Source organism: Vulpes lagopus, chromosome 22, assembly GCF_018345385.1.
Source record: "Vulpes lagopus strain Blue_001 chromosome 22, ASM1834538v1, whole genome shotgun sequence".
Classification (NCBI taxonomy): Eukaryota; Metazoa; Chordata; class Mammalia; order Carnivora; family Canidae; genus Vulpes; species Vulpes lagopus.
In genome coordinates, this window is record NC_054845.1 from 12,189,373 (window position 1) to 12,198,194 (window position 8,822).

The window sequence follows — 8,822 nt, forward strand, 5'->3', positions numbered from 1 at the left end:
TAGGAACAACTATAGTCTTAGAACCAAACCACCTGAATTCTATATTCTTTATTTGGAGAGAGAGGGAAAGAGAGAAGGAGGAGAAGGGGCAGATGGAAAGGGAGAAGCAGACTCCCTGCTGAGCAGGGAGCCCTGACATAGGGCTCAGTCCTGGGACTCCAAGATCATGACTTGAGCCAAAGGCAGACACTTAACTGAGCCACCCAGGTGCCGTTTTGAATTCCATATTCTCTCACTCCCTTGTCTCTACCTCTTTTCCCTGTGAGAGTACAGCACCCAGTAGCTCTGCTGATTCTCCCTTACACTGCAGTCCTGACTTATATTCCCATCCAAAGACATGAGACTTATTTAGTCTGGAAACAGTTTTTTATTGAGCATGCCAAGTCTTAGACTAGGCAGTGGAAATGTAACAATGAACAAAACAGACATGACATTAGAACTGTGTTCTCTCTTTTCTGTGCTCTACCCCAGGATAGGCAACTGTAAAATCTCGACATCCTAGAGCTTAACCTTCTAGCATCTAGCACTCAGCTCTCTAGGTCCTGGCTTTTGAAAGTAGCTCAAGGATCTTTTAGGTTAGCAACTTAAAGGGACATACATAGGAAAGAACTTCTAGATGATTACATGACACTTGGAAGGCTTCATTCAGTTACAGGCTGTAGGGAGGGAAGAACAGGAACTATTAGATGGCAAACCATGATTTTTGCTATTTTTCGTTATGAGCAAGAGAAGAATCTAGGGGTCTTATCAAGTAAAACCATCAACATTGATGCTAAAGAGGAATACTGTAGAACTTACACGGTGAGATGAAACTATACTAAGAATCGGTTTGACTAGGTTAAGGAACAATATTTATTGTAGTCATCTGTGAATTGTTGCATAAATATACGGCAGCACTAGGTGTGTTCCACTTTCATGATTTGTTGCTTATGTTGCAAGGCCATCAGCTAATAGAGCATTGATGTTGAGAACTTAAAAGAGCCTTGTAGAGATTATATGGCATGGCCTGCTTACAATTTTAAATTTTAGACGGAGAAGCCTAGGGCTTCTGGAACCAGGAAGATTATTGGTCTTTTACTTTGGATTTTTTTCCTATAGCCTTCTGAAAATATGTGTTTAAGTATGCTGCTATTATATTCAAAGGATTTTGTTAAGCTTTCAAGGAGGTGTAGCTTCAGAAGGAATTGGAAAATTTTTTAAAAAATATTCTTGATACAGAACCTTTGAGGGAGATGCAAATGTGTTTTGAATGTTAAATTTACTTAGATTTAAAAATACATATCTTCAAGTAAAGTTGCCATGACAACCTTTCTTAATGTGTGTATAAATTTTATGTCTGTCTCTTTGAGGTTTTCATCTTTCCCAGTATAGGATTTAATCACAAGAATTGGGCACTGTGGTGTATTTCTATGTGCATGGTGCCCTGTGGAAATTCTATAATTTTGGAAGATGCAAATCAAGCAATAGGGCAGTTCTGTAGCATAAAAAGTCCCACCAGGATGAATGTCTTCTTGTTCTCTCCATCATCAGATATCTGGTTTCAAACCCAGGTGAAATTTTGGATTGAAGTCGAACCATGCATCTGTTAGGAGTTTCAGTTTTTTCTTATTTTGGAGATTTAAGGAGAGTCTTAGGGAGTATGGGAAAATCTGGGCCAAATATTTTGGTTAACCCCCAAACTGATCCAGTCTCCCTGAAATTATCTAAATCTAAACCACAGTTGATATCATAGGTCAACTTAGAACCACAAGAGACTTCTCTACAATGGCCAGGCATGTGCCCAGAGATACCTTAGAAGCTCCTTCTGGCCTAAACTCCAATCCAGCACCGCTAGACAGATACCATTAATAGACCTTTTTACTTCCTTTTATCCTATTTAGGATACTCTTGACTCTCAGGCTCTATTTTGCACATGAGGGGCCAAGAAAAGAATAGTAGGATTTTGAAGAAGATAAGTTTAGGAGGAAGGAATTCTCATCCTTAATTTAGGAAATGTGAATTTATTAAGTAGAGGAATAAGGGAGTAGTTCCCAGTGTCTTTTCATAACAGTAACTATGACTTTTTCTTAAGAATTCTTAATCTTGAAGCACCTGGGTGGCTTAGTCATTTGGGTGTCTGCCTTTGGCTTGGATCGTCATCTTGGGGCCCTGAGATCAGGCCCCACAGCAGTTTCTCTCTGCTCAATGGGGAGTCTGCTTCTCCCTTTCACTCTCCCTCTGTCCTCTTTCTCTATGTCTCTCTTTCTCTCAAATAAAGAAAATCTTAAAAAAAAAAACCTCTTAATTTTAACACGGATGCCTAAATTTTGAGATATTGCTTAAGAGCTGTTCATGTTTTTATATTGTAGTTCCTCTACAGCTTTAAAAAAAAATTAATGTTTATAGTAATTTAAGAATCCCTGAAGACAATTAACTGAGCTCAGAAGTATGATTAATGTGTAAGCTTTGATTCTCTTTTAAAGTTTTAATAGGCTTTATAATACTATGTTACATTTAAGAGAATCCATAGAAATTTTTTAATCCAATCCCCATATAAAAGGGGGAAATTTAAACTGGGGGAGGTTATTTTATATGGGAATATGTTCAGGCTTATTTATACTTTTTTAAAAAACATGTTTAGATTTCCTTTTTGTTTCATCTTACTCTAAAGGAAGAATTTTTTAAAAAGAAGAAAAAAGAAAAGGCCCCAATGCAAAAAGAACTGGCTAAATTAGTGTACTATGTATTGATAACGGAGAGAAATAATAGCCTCCTAAAAACAAACAACACTTGAAAAGAGATGCCCCACAGTCCATGCTGTGATAGGTTTTTAAAAAGATTTCTTTCTTTATTTATTTGAGAGAGAATGTACATGCATGGGCGGGGGCAGGGGCAAAGGGAGAGAAAATTTCAAACAAACTCCCCTCTGAGTGCAGACCCCAACCCTGGGCTTGATCCTAGGACCCTGAGATCATGGTCTGAGCCGAAATCAAGAGTCAGATGCTTAACCAACTAAGCCAACCAGGCACTCCCCTGTGCTATAATGTTTATAAAGATGTTTTAGTTTATTTTGATTGTAAGAGCCATAAATTAGGGCTGACTGCATAATTTGTGGGACCCAGTGCAAAATGAGAATATGGGACCTTGGCTTAAGACAAAGTCAATCTCTCTTTCTATGGGCCTGCTATTTTCAAACTAGGTGAATAACCCCTATGGGATTCCCTAAGGGATTGAATCTCCGCTCCAAGACACATTACTTACCTGGATCAGGGGTAGGCAAGGAAACCCTGACCAGTCAGTGAACATGCTGTGGTGTGGCCAGTCCAAGGCATGGATGACTGCCTCCTTGCTCTGCCTCAAGATGCTCCAAAGAAATCACTTGTGGGAGCCCAGACCTCCCCATGGAGGGTGACCATGGCAGAAAGTGGGCCTTCCTCACCAGCTCCCCTGGTAATATAATCCTGTTGCTGCCCTGGGCAAAAGGCCTCAATGCTCACTTCAGGGGTAGGAGATGGAGGTCAGGTGGGGCCCAGGGTACCAGGCAGCAGGTAGTTCGTCACTGAGAACCTGAGAAGGGAAGCCAGGGAGTAGTCTCCAAGCCTTCAGTGCATGCTGTGTCATCCTATTTGGCTCCACTTATAAAACACAAATTAAAAAGTAAAATTTTTAAGAATTTACTACAGTGCCCTCAAAGTATTATACCCCAAAGCATAGGGCCCATCTGAGTAGTGGGGTTCTGTGAGACTTAACTGGTTGCACCGCAGGAGGCCAACCCTGGACACATCTGACCTTACATGGCATGGTGCTGTGACTCAGTGGTTTTTAAGTGCTATGCTTTCTGGTTGTATGCTAGCTATCTTTGCAAATAACCATAAATGTTTCATTTATTATTTATCATTTAGTGGTTTAAACTTCTGTCGGATATCTTAAAATTACCTACACAATAAGCAGTACATAGCTGCCAGACTTAAAAAAAAAAAGCAGTTTCATAGTACACATGTATATTGAAGTTGCAGAAGTGTTCTAGTACAGTAAAAAAATCTCATCTTGAACCCCCATTTCACTGACAGAACTTTTACTTTTCCTGTATTTTAATCATAACTGCCAAAGATTTTTCAGCTGAAAGGTAAAATGGAAATTTTCTGTGAAATATCATCATAAAACCCTATGAAATATTTCAGTGATATGAGTCATTCACTTATTCATAGGGGTAGACATTTAGATAATAGAAGTAGCTAACAGAAATCTGTGAGAAATATATTGTTAATTCCTGTGGAGGAGGAAGGAAGAAATCCTACTGATGTATTTTTAAGTGTAGTTAAATTCAGTGTTCCCTTCCATTTCAAAATATCAAAATTATTCTGTTATCCTTTCTTTCCAAGAGGCTACATAAAATTACTTTGACAAAATCATGAACCATTTTTTTGCTGTACCCTCTTCCACATTCCATGAACATAACAATCAGTGGTCAAGAATATCCTTATTTTTATCAACCTTGTATTGCATATATAACACTTACTTAACTACCATGCACTGTGGTATTTAATTAGCAATTTTGTCAAAGTATAACCTCTTGGTTTACAATATTACTAAAACTAACAAGAAACAGACTGTAATAAATAAAACTTAGCAACTGTTGGAAATAATTTATGATGTAGGTCAGTTAATATTCAGCATACAGGTTCTAATGGTATTAATGCATAATCAGCTGGTATATTTCAAAATGTTAGCAATTCATGTTATTAAATGAAGGTCAGTACTGTAGAATTTTCAGTAATAAAAACCCTGTACATTCTGAGGCTTGAAGTTTTATAAAATCTTTAACATAATTTAAACAAAAGGTGAGCAAAAGTAGCTAATTTTAGAAATCAGTTTTTGTGAACTAATTTGTAATCTGCTGTGAGGAAACTATTATCTGTTTTATGTTTTAGCTCTGAAATGCAGTGCTTTTCATGGGGAAGGATACATAAAGACAGTTTTAGGAGAAATGAAAGAACTGAAGAATTTTTATTCTTCAAAAACATACCTTTCAAGATAAATTATCTACCCATTGTTAAACCTATACACAGAGCTATATTACCATGAATAATTTCGGGTTTATATTGCCCACTGTCATAGTTTAATGGAAAACATTGTTTTCTCCTTGACTATAGAAAACAAACTGAGGGTTATCAGAAGGGAGGTGGGTGGGAAGAATGGGTGAAATGGGTGATGGGGATTAGTGAGTGTACTTGTGATAAACACCAAGTAATTAAAATAAAGACTTACATTTTTTTTCTTTTTGTTTCCATAAGTAAGGGAGCTATTTTGTTGTCTCTCAAAGGAAACTATTACAGATTGCTAAGTATTTAAATAAAATCTCTCCAAGTTGTATTCTCTCTTAGAGTAATTTCTTCTTGAAAAATATTTTTCATTGGGTATTGGATAGTATGAGAGGATTATTGCTGATTTTGTTCAATGTGCTAACAATATTGTGGTTATGTAGCAAAATATACACACACACACACACACACACACACACACACACTAAAGTGTTTAAGGATTAAATGTCATGTTTAGGGATCCCTGGGTGGCGCAGCGGTTTGGCGCCTGCCTTTGGCCCAGGGCGCGATCCTGGAGACCCGGGATCGAATCCCACGTCGGGCTCCCGGTGCATGGAGCCTGCTTCTCCCTCTGCCTGTGTCTCTGCTTCTCTCTCACTCTGTGTGACTATCATAAATAAATAAAAATTAAAAAAAAATAAATGTCATGTTTACATGCTTAAAGGTCTTTGGTAAAGAATACTATAAGAAGATAAGGTAAAATAGAAGTTATTGTTATTTTAATTAATGGGTGTATATATATATTCATTATACCATTCTCCATACTGTACATTTATAATTTCCATGATAAAGAGACAAAAAATATGGCTTTCAATAAAAATGAAAACAAAAATATATATAAGATTTGTGGGCTGTGGAGCTACTGACTTTCTAAAAATGAGGGTTTGTTTTTTTTTACAAACTAATTTTGGAGGATGTATTTTTTCAATAATTTCTAACTTATTTCATAAAATGTAACTCATACAGCTATAAAGCACAGAATGCTTTATTGTGCAGTAAGCTTTTCTTTTTTTTTAAAGATTTTATTTATTTATTCATTATATATATATATATATATATATATAGAGAGAGAGAGAGAGAGAGACAGAAAGAAAGGCAGAGACACAGGCAGAGGGAGAAGCAGGCTCCATGCAGGGAGGGACTCCATCCCAGGACTCCAGGATCAGGCCCTTGGGCCAAAGGCAGGCACTAAACCATTGAGACACCCAGGGATCCCCTTCAGTAAGCTTTTCTTGAAAAAATGCTTTAGTACATTTTTAACCATTAAATAAATATCCCTAAAATTGAGACCAAAGTTTATATTACTAAAAATAAAAGTTTATATCATATCACAAAGTTTCAGATGATAAAGCTTGCCTAAAAATGTAAAGATTAGGGGCACTGGGCTGGTTAGGCCATTGGAACATAAAACTCCCCATCTCCAGGTTATGAGTTCAAGATCGATGCAGAACTTGATCCCGGGACCCCAAGACCACGCCCCGAGCTGAAGGCAGACTCCCAACTGCTGAGGCACCCAGGCGTTCCTCAAAATGGTTTAAAGACCCTAAATATGAAACCTGAAACTATAAAAAATTCTAGAAGAGAACACAGGTAGTAATTTAACATTGGCCATAGAAACTTCTTTCTAGGTATGTTTCCTGAGGCAAAGGAAACAAAAACAAAAATAAACTATTGGGAATACATTAAAATAAAAATCTTCTTGATTTTGGCTTGAGTCATGATCTCAGGGTTGTGGGATTAAGCATTGAGCTCTGCACTGGGAGTAGGGCCTGCTTAAAATTCTCTTTCTTTCCTTCTGCCCTCCTGCAACCCCCACCCCACTTGCATGCACTCTCTCTCAAAAAATAAATAATTCAACACCCCAAAAATGAATAACCCAATTAAAAATGGGCAGAAGACATGAAAAGACATTTTTCAAAAAAAGACATACATATATGGCCAACAGACTTGTGAAAAAATACTCACTATCCCTTATTAGGGAAATGCAAAACAAAATTACAATGAGGGATGCCTGCCTGGGTGGCTCAGGGGTTGAGCCTCTGCTCAGGGCCCAGGGCATGATCCTGGAATCCCAGGATTGAGTTCTGCATCGGGCTCTCTGCATGGAGCCTGCTTGTCCCTCTGCCTATGTCTCTGCCTCTCTATCTCTCTGTATCTCTCATGAATAAATAAATAAAATCTTAAAAAAAAAACCCATAATGAGATATTACCTCATACTTGTCAGAATGGCTAAAACCAACAATACAAGAAACAACAGGTGTTGGTGAAGTTGTGAAGAAAAAGGAACTCTCTTGCACTGTTGGTGGGAATACAAACTAGAGCAACCCACTCTGGAAAACAGTATGGAGTTTCCTTAGAAAGTTAAAGGTTAAAATGATCCAGCAATCTCACTACTGGGTATTTACCCAAACAATACAAAAACAGTAATTTAAAGGAATACATGTTCCCTGATGTTTGTAGTAGCATTATCTACAATAGCCAAATTAGGTAAACAGGTCATGTGTCCCATCAATTGATGAATGGATAAAGAAGATGGTGTGTGTGTGTGTATATATGTGTGTGTGTAATGGAATATCACTTAATCATAAAGAATAAAATCTTGCTATTTGCAGTGACATGGATGGAGCTAAGACTATTATGCTAAGCAAAGTAAGTCAGAGAAGAATGAATACCATATGATTTCACTCATATGTGGAATTTAAAACACAAACCAAACAAGCAAAGGGAAAAGAGAGGCAAATCAAAAAACAGACTCTTAACTATGGAGAACAAACTGGTGGTTACCAGAAGGGAGATGGGTGGGGGCGATGGGTAAAATAAGTGATGGAGGTTAAGGAGTGCACTTGTGGTGAGCACTGGGTGATGTATGGAAGTGGTGAATTGCTATACTGTATACCTAAAATTAATTTTACACCGTATGTTAACTAACTGGACTTTTAATAAAAACTTTTAAAAATCCCTCTGCTTGCATTTCTCCTAAGTACAGTGTAATATCTCTAACAGGAAACAATTGCACAAAAAGGAATTCTCCTAAATTTCATCAAAATATATATATTCTGGGACACCTGAGTGGCTCAACGGTTGAGCGTCTGCCTTCAGCTCAGGTCGTGATCCCGGAGTCCCCGGATCAATCCCACATTGGGCTCCCTGAAGAGCCTGCTTCTCCCTCTGCCTGTGTCTCTGTCTCTCTGACAATGAGGGAGACAGAGACACAGGCAGAGGGAGATCCCAGGATCATGCCCTGAGCCAAAGGCAGACGCACAATTGCTGAGCCACCAGGCATCCCATTAAATAAAATCTTAAAAAAAAAAAAAAGAAAGAAAAGAAACTGTCAAGGTAAAAAAGTTAAACTACACAAAGTATCTTCATGAAGAAGGAAGACATTCTTATTTAATAGTTTCCAAACATTTAATATAAAATGAAGAAAAGGGATAATATTACAGGAACTACTTTTGTGCAGATATGAAATAGCTGGTTTTATTCTCTAGTGCTATAGATGCTACTCTTTAATATATTTTTAAAATGTATGAGAAAATCCAATTATACTACATACTGATTGACACTCTTAATAATGTTAAGGATACTAAAGCTAATAGGTTGATGCCATTTAAGACAGAAAATTTTGGGACAAAGTGTTAATAGTGAAAACAACGATTACGGTTAATTAGCATGTCAATGGTGTGCAGAAAGGATCTGAGCAGAAAGTCTGGAGTGAATGGGTATGTCTTATAGATGTTGTAA